General features: G+C 31.7%; 1 long non-coding RNA gene and 1 other non-coding gene across 2 annotated transcripts; both read left to right on the forward strand.

The window, feature by feature from the left end:
• The first annotated feature begins 321 nt into the window (after window positions 1-321).
• On the forward strand, window positions 322-2,827 carry LOC149498358 (uncharacterized). The gene is made up of 3 exons (XR_016319714.1): window positions 322-872; window positions 1,852-1,923; window positions 2,657-2,827. It is a non-coding gene; the product is annotated as an uncharacterized LOC149498358 (long non-coding RNA).
• A 3,707-nt stretch (window positions 2,828-6,534) lies between these two features.
• On the forward strand, window positions 6,535-7,258 carry LOC110010274 (uncharacterized). Its single transcript, XR_016319771.1, has 2 exons — window positions 6,535-6,670; window positions 6,748-7,258. It is a non-coding gene; the product is annotated as an uncharacterized LOC110010274 (transcript).
• The last annotated feature ends 797 nt before the right edge of the window (window positions 7,259-8,055 follow it).

The following is an 8,055-nucleotide window of genomic DNA, read 5'->3' on the forward strand; positions in this document are numbered from 1 at the left end:
TGGAAAGAGATCAGAATATCTTCTTTCCTAATTTTTGAAGATGTTAAAAATCTTCGTTACCAAAAATTGTTTTATACCTTTTTGGTAAGAGAATAAAACCCGATTTTCACTTCCCTTTAGAAAAGATCTTCGACAGCATTTATTTTGAGGAGAATTTGTGGAAAGATGCACTTACCAAAACCGAAGGAGATTTTCCTTCATTTTTAAGGTAAGAGAATAAATTTTAAAGCACTTTAGATCTTTCAAAATATATTTCCGAAAAGGTGAATGATTTTATTACCAAAAACATTAAGAGAAGAAATCTGTAATGTAGTTCTTTCTATTTTAGCTTTTTCGATGAATTCGGTTATCCGAATAAAAGGAAAACTTAAAATAATGGGAAACACTATAGATTGAGGATATTAATATTAATTAAATGAAACATTAATTGATCTTTACAAATCCATGTGAAAGCTTAAAGGAAATCAAAAATGAGTTGAAAGATGAATGACTTCTCGGTAAAGCACGATTTTACCTGAAAAGCCTGAAAAACGGTAATTTCCGTACGATTTTTACCAAGTGGAGTTTAGAATATTAAATACACTTGGTTTATACCTAATAGGACTAAAGTAAAATGATTAAAAAGATTAGAGTGCCAAAGGATGAAGGGAAAACAAAAGGGAGGATTATAGTGCAATTTGCATTTAAAGGACATGGAAGGAATTTTTAATAAAGTTTATTATATAATTTTATTGAAGAAGAGGAAAGAACCACGACACTTCACTCATTGTTGCAGGCCAAACCGTTCAAGAAGAGAGGAGGAGGGTTTTGAGTCAAAACCAAGCAAAAAGAAGGTGAAAATCAAAGAATTTTCAAGTAATTCTTAAGAAAAGGTTAGTTATTTTCACTTCCTCCTTCATTTCTATGGATTACTTTTTGAATTCCATGAACTTTGAAGTGAGGTGCTTGTTTGTGTAATCTGATTTGGTGAAGATGAAGTGATGAGAAGTGATTTAAGATGATTGAAAGTAGTTATGCATGAATTCAAAGTCTAAGTTGCATAAGTCACCAAGATGGATGATTTTGAGTTTGGTTTTGATATTCTATGAACTATGGACTCTGCTATATCTTATATTATGATGTTATTTCAGTACTAGAAGAGTTGGATTGCATGAATTTGTGCTGGAAGTGAGTTGAGAATGCTTAAATAAACTTATCATTGTTGGACATGTTACAGTTATGCTGCCTGACATTCAGCTTCTGTAATTGACCTATTTGACTAAGCAAATGAACTCCAAAATTTATGAAATTTGATATGGAGATAGGCTGAGATGTTGGGTAGGTCGTGTTAAAATTTAAAGGCCATTGGATAAAAGGAAATGGAGTTATAAGTAAATCAGTGCAGGCTGCTCAGCATGAGAAAAACTGAACTTCAGATTCTATAATTATGTCATTTAAAAATGCAAATGAGCTTTAAAAATTATGAAATTTTCTGGAACAGTACCCTAAGATGTTTGGAACATGCTGTCAAAATTTCAGGGCAATTGAATATGGGGAATTCAAGATATAGTCAACGCAATGCCAGCTACTCAAATGCTGAAATTCTGCATTTCATAAACCTTGAACGAATTTAGCATGCTATTCACTTCTATTGTTTTCATTGTTAGTATTTTGTGTCTAGGATGTGGTTAAGTGTTGGATATGAAGTGTTTCATGCTTAAACTCAGATCATATAACACTTGGACAAGTATAGTGAAAATGAAAGAAAAAGCATGAGACTACATTCTAATGCTTAATTTACATTCTTATAGAAGTGCACGTGTGTACATTGTGTAGTATGATCTTAATGTGAGTATTAATATCATGCTACAGCTGCTGAGAGAAAGGGAGTTGAGGAGAGGGTGATTACTAGAGGAAAAGGGCTAGGGGAGCCATCTAGTTCAGGTTAGTGTATATTATTCCTTTCCTACTTTTATTTAAACAAAATGAAATTGATTTTGCAAAATATTTTCAATGGATTTGCTTTATGAATTATAACTATATTCATAAGTTTTTAAAGAGGAAAAAGATTATTTTGAAAGCATATGACCGAATGACTTATGTAAATGAATTTTATGATTCTTATACCTTGAAAGAGGAGGATGTTGGCCAATTGATATCTGTAGTATGAGGGGTGGCCGTGATTGAATGTTTTTAGCAGTGGTTGTGAAATGAAATGTTGTCCATTGTGATTTTGATATTAGTACATAAATGGAATTGTTTAAAAGTCTTACAGCTGAGATAGATATGGTTATTACCCCGAATATCATTTCATTTGTTGAAGTTGATATTACGATCGATTGAACATGGATATCATCACTAGATGATATATGATTGATATGAAATTCTCCCTCCATGTTGAGGTTGTAGATCGCTCCCTCTTCTGTTGAAATCATATCACAGATTGAGGTTGTAGATAGCAGGTCTAGATGTGCACATTAGACACTGATGGCCCTCAGAATTGACTCTATAAAAGCTGTAAAGACTATATTATGAATTGATGATTTAAATGGTATTGATTTATTTTGTTTCTTATTTTCTTTACCATGGTGGATTTATGAATTGTCATTCCTTATTATTTTTATTAGTACACCACTAAGCCATATGCTTAGCGATAGTTGCTTTTGTACTATCGCAGGTAAAGGAAAGGAAAAAGAACCAAGAGAGGATTATTTTTATTTGATGTAGATAGTATGCTACTGATGTAGCTATTGTATATTTGACTTCTTTTGGAATATGTATGATGTATTAAACATTAACAGATCATTTATGTATATTTGAGCAGATTCATGTAAATTATGATTGTATGAATTTGAAAATTTATAATCTATTAAAGTAATTAATTTCTATTATGTATCGAAGATTTGAACAGGACTCCAATATGTAATTAAATCATCCATGGACTTATGGGTTATGGAACCATTTTATTTTATGTTTTTTTTTTATAATATGTTTAAGAAATTATATTGAGATTAATATCTACCAAAAGAAGTTATATATATTTAATAACTAAATTATTTTGCTACAAGATATAAAAATGAAGGAATTAAAAGGATTAAGTCCCTTGTAGTATACTTAGTAAGCATTTATAAGAATTAAGTGCTTATTAATTATATTACGGGCGACATGTCATGTCTTACAGTAGGGTAAGGTGTGACAAAATCTCTTTAGTTTTAGGAAAATAAATCTTTTCAATTTGAAGGAATATTTTCGAGAATAAATTATTTTGAAGAAAACTAATTTTCTGACAAATCTTTTTGAGAGAAAAAAAGGATTTTTGTGCTCATATATGGATTTTCTCTCTATCCTACAAAGTTTCCCTAAATACCTAGCTACTAGGTCTTCGAAATCTTCTCACTCAAAGTAGGATTTGCCTTGTATGATATTCTTTCCAAAGAAATTCTGCATAAAATAAAATTAGCACATATAACATAATTTAAATTTATTTATTTTGTATTTATCATCAAAATCCGAGATTTGACCCTTGAGCCAACATCTCCTAGACAGTATTACCATTCCACGTAAAATCCCAGTTGGGCGGAGGGGTCACAAGCGGTCCCACTTAAAATTCGGCCTTCTAGACAGAAGTTACGTGCACGGTATATTATCAGAACTTTCGTACCGAAATAACTTCAATAATTATCATCAGGACCTTCACCACCGGTACTCAAGCACACCAAAGCAAAGCTCCACCCGCTTCAAGACTTCCAAAACTCCACTTGCTTTTAAAATAAAATAATTTCTAACAACAGTATTTCTGATGTGGAGGATCAGACTAAGCCGCAACCACATTGCATATTTATAATTTAAATTACAAGAAATTATCTTAACACTAAAAGCTCCGCCTAACAACTAGGCTCTGATACCACTTGTTGGGAAAATTGCTATTTTCCAGCCCTTCGGACCGGCTTCGCTCTGATACCACTTGTTGGGAAAATTGCTATTTTCCCGCCCTTCGGACCGGCTTCAAGCAGGAACAAATGAGAAAATAAAATAATGACTTGAGAAATTAAAGAGAATAAATAACACGATAATTTAACGTGGAAAACTCCCCAAGTGGAGAAAAAAACCACAGCCGTTGCCAAACGACAACCAAGAAAAATATTCACTATGTGACAAATTGTTACAACCACAATTACAAAATATTTTTCTACCTGACACCCTCAAAACACCCCAAATATTTTATACTCCAAGGGATTCCAAAAGACTTGCTCTAAATCCTTAATAGAAAACACATTCAAGTGTTTTGGTGTGTTTAGAAACATAAACTTTGGCTTCTTTTTATAGCCAATCCACCACCCTCACATGCTCTTCTCCCCGATGTGGGATTGAGCAAAACTAAATTTTATATATATATATATATATATATATATATATATATATATATATATATATATATTTTGTTTTCGACAAAGGAGGCTAACAGGAAACTGGGTCCGCTTTACTTCTTCTATTACTCTTATATATTTACTAATTAGTAGATTAGGAGAAGCTGCAAGAGAGGAGATTTGAAGAAGGCTATGATGAGGAAATAGCAAGCATTCAAAAGAATCAAACTTGGGAATTAGTGGATCTTCCAAAAGGAAAGAAGACAATTGACCTAAAATCGGTCTACAAGACCAAGTATACTGAAGATGGCAGCTGCATACAAAAACACAAGGCACACACTTGTCGCCAAAAGGCTTTTCGCAACAACCGGTGTAGATTTCACAGAAACATTTGCATCTGTTGTTCGAATGGAAAACTTTTCAGCTTGTTCTTGCATTGGCAGCTCAATTGGAGTCACAAGTTTTTTAACTTGACGTTAAGTGAGCCTTTCTCAATGGTGAACTAGAAGAAGTTTATGTTGAGCAACCTCAAGGCTATATATGTTGTAAAGGGAAAAGAAGAAAAATGTTATCGGCCTCATAAGGCTCTTTTATGGCTTGAAACAAGCACCAAGAGCCTGCAATATCAAGATTGACTCATATTTTTGTCAAAATTGGCTTTGTTAGAAGTCAATCTGAACCATCACTTTATGTGAAGCAAAAGGGTGCAGATTTTTTGATAGGTTGTCTTTATATTGATGATTTAATATTTACTAGTACTAATGCTTGCATGGTTGAAGAATTCAGGAATGGAATGATGAGATGACTGATTTGGGACTTATGAATATTTTCTTGGGATACAGGTAAAGCAATCTAAGAGAGAGATTTTTATTTCTCAAGAGAAATATGTTGCAGAGTTGCTTAAAAAATTTCAGATGGAAAGCTGCAAACCAGTTGCAACTTATTCGGCACTTGACGAAAAATTACAGCAAAATGATGGTGCGGAAAAAGTTGATCCTAAGATTTATCGTAGTCTTGTTGGATCACTAATATATCTTACAAATACAAGACCAGATATACTACACTCTGTGAGTCTGATTTCCAGGTTTATTTAAGAACTAAGCAAGCTACATTTTGCAGCAGCAAAAAGTATCTTAGGCTATCTTTAAGGTACCAAGAATTTTGGAATAAAATATGTGAAGGAAGAAAACAGCAAGTTAGTTGGCTGTATAGATAGTGATTGGGCTGGAAGCCTTGACGATAGAAAAAACACATCAGGATACATTTTTTTGCTTGGGCTCAAATGTGATTTCTTGGAGTTCAAAGAAGTAAAATTCAATTGCTTTTTTTATCTGCTGAAGCTGAATACATAGCAGCAAATGAAGCAATTTGGTCCGTTTTATTTCTTCTATTACTCTTATATATTTACTAATTATTATATATTAGCTCCCTTTTACCATAAACAAAATGTTCATTTGCAAACTTTGCTAGGTTCAAAAATGCAAAAAAGAAGTTCGAAAAACAGCATCAATTAGTCATTTGGTTTTCTTTAGCTTTAAATCAATTTAAAACGTTGCTACGCCTTGACCACAGTTTGACAGCACTTGCGTTATAACCAAAATTTCTTTAATATTCCTTACAAGAATTAACATAAAGATAGCTGCTTTAGTGTCTTTCAGCAATGAAAACCAATTAGTTTAAAGCAATATATGTGCAATAATAGTAAAGGGTAGCTTTCTTTCACGACCAAGATTGTGTTTAATCTCTCCACAATTGTTGCAGCTTTCTTTATGTACCCAAAGTTCATATCTTTCCTGAACTTTTTTTCTAATAGACTGAATCATCAATTCCTAGTCACAAACAGTCTTTACAACCTTGATGGACATTGGACAATGATTCACATTTTAAAAAGAAGCAATTCAGGTTTATGGGCTTAGGCCACATTGACAGATTTTTTTCCTATGTTATAGAATTCTCAGTTTGGTTAATAATAAGGTCATTTAAATGGTATGGAAGCTTAATAAGAAAACTCGCGGGAAGAATTGGAGTTGAAGCTAATATTCATGTCGGTAATGTGTTGATTCATGCTTGTAAATATGTTGATGTGGAGAAAGCAGATAAATTGAGTGAAACCAATTAAAATGCGTTTTTCATGATCTTTTCGCATACAATATTAGAACGGATATGAATGTTAAAAGGAAAAAAAAAAAAAAAACACGCACACCCTTGCAGTCATTCCAAGAACAGATCAGGAAGTGAAAGAGAGGAAGTAAAGAAAAAACTCTAGCTAGCTATTGAGAAGATCCACGGTCACAAATCCCATCTTGTTGAGATGGCTGGCAAGAGTCAGATATCCTTCTTTTATCGTATTGGCTTGCAGTTCCTTAATTAATTAATTAATTAACTTGATCATTAATTTCAGGTCCTGTTCGTTTGAATGAGGAAGATTTACGAAAGTTCAATGAGTTTAATCAAACTGCATCTGAAGATGTAAGGAGGCTTCTTGGTGAATCAAGTTCATGTTGTATATGTTTGGAGCTGTTCAGTGTTGGTCAAACAGTGCATTACATCTTGCCATGCAAACATTTCCTCCATTCAACCTGCGGAGTCGAGTACTTCAAAACAGAGATGGAATCAAAATGCCCTTATTGTCAACAAGTTATTGGCGATGTTAGTGAAATGGACATCGAGCCTTGTGATGCTCCAGTACCGAAAAATACGGAAAACAATCCACCAGGAAATCCTCCAACTCAGTCTCAGTGAAAAATTAATGTGGCTTAATTAGGAGTTTTGAAATTGCATATTGTTGCGCATATGTTCATGTTTGAAGTTTAGCTAGGGATGTTATTCATATGGGTTTCCTGTTTTTTCACATATGTTTATGTAATAAATGCAATTTCCAACTTCTATACAATATTTCTTTTCTTTTTTTACTTATTTACATGTAGTCATTTTGAATTTTTAGAGTTTTAAAGATTAAATTATTATTATTTTGGTATTGCTATGACAATAATAGATTTTCGATACAAAATTAGGATGAATTAATTATATGCAATAATGACTTTTTGTTTTTATGGGTTTAAAGTTGATTCTGGTAAATTTTTTTTAGAAGAAAATGACAATTTTATTAATTAACAAATTGATATCCTAGAATTTTAGCAAATAAATAATATAAGTGAAGAAAAATATATTATGAAGAAAAGATGTGGAAAATATTTGGAAAAAAAAAATTAGAGAATTATTTTTAGGGAATAACTATTTTTAGGATAGTAATTTTCCCACTAAGTGCAAATAGTTAATTAAAAATTTCAATATAATACCTAAATAAGAAATTAAAATTGCCCTTTTTAAGTCCTTCCACCACAAGAAGTCAACCCAAAAGATAGAAAAATATAAAGTAATATAATAAAGATAAGAAAAAGAAAAAGTGAAAAGTCATAAAACCAATTGTAGTATTGTCTACTTATACAATAAAACTCAATGGCTATAACCAATATTGAACATTTTCACATAAGATTTGTATATACATACCTCTTGGTCAATAGCTAACTCCGATACCCTTTCATAATAATGCCCTCTTATAAAAGGTCTATACATGTGCAATTATAAAATTACTATGAATTATTATTATTATTATTATTATTATTATTATTATATATATAACAATTCCCTACTTATTATTTAATAATAATAACATGCAAAAATAAATAAAATAAAATAAAATAATAAG

The sequence above is a fragment of the Jatropha curcas genome, chromosome 2 (assembly GCF_041381405.1).
Source record: "Jatropha curcas cultivar XTBG-Jc1 chromosome 2, XTBG_Jcur_1.0, whole genome shotgun sequence".
Taxonomy (NCBI): Eukaryota; Viridiplantae; Streptophyta; class Magnoliopsida; order Malpighiales; family Euphorbiaceae; genus Jatropha; species Jatropha curcas.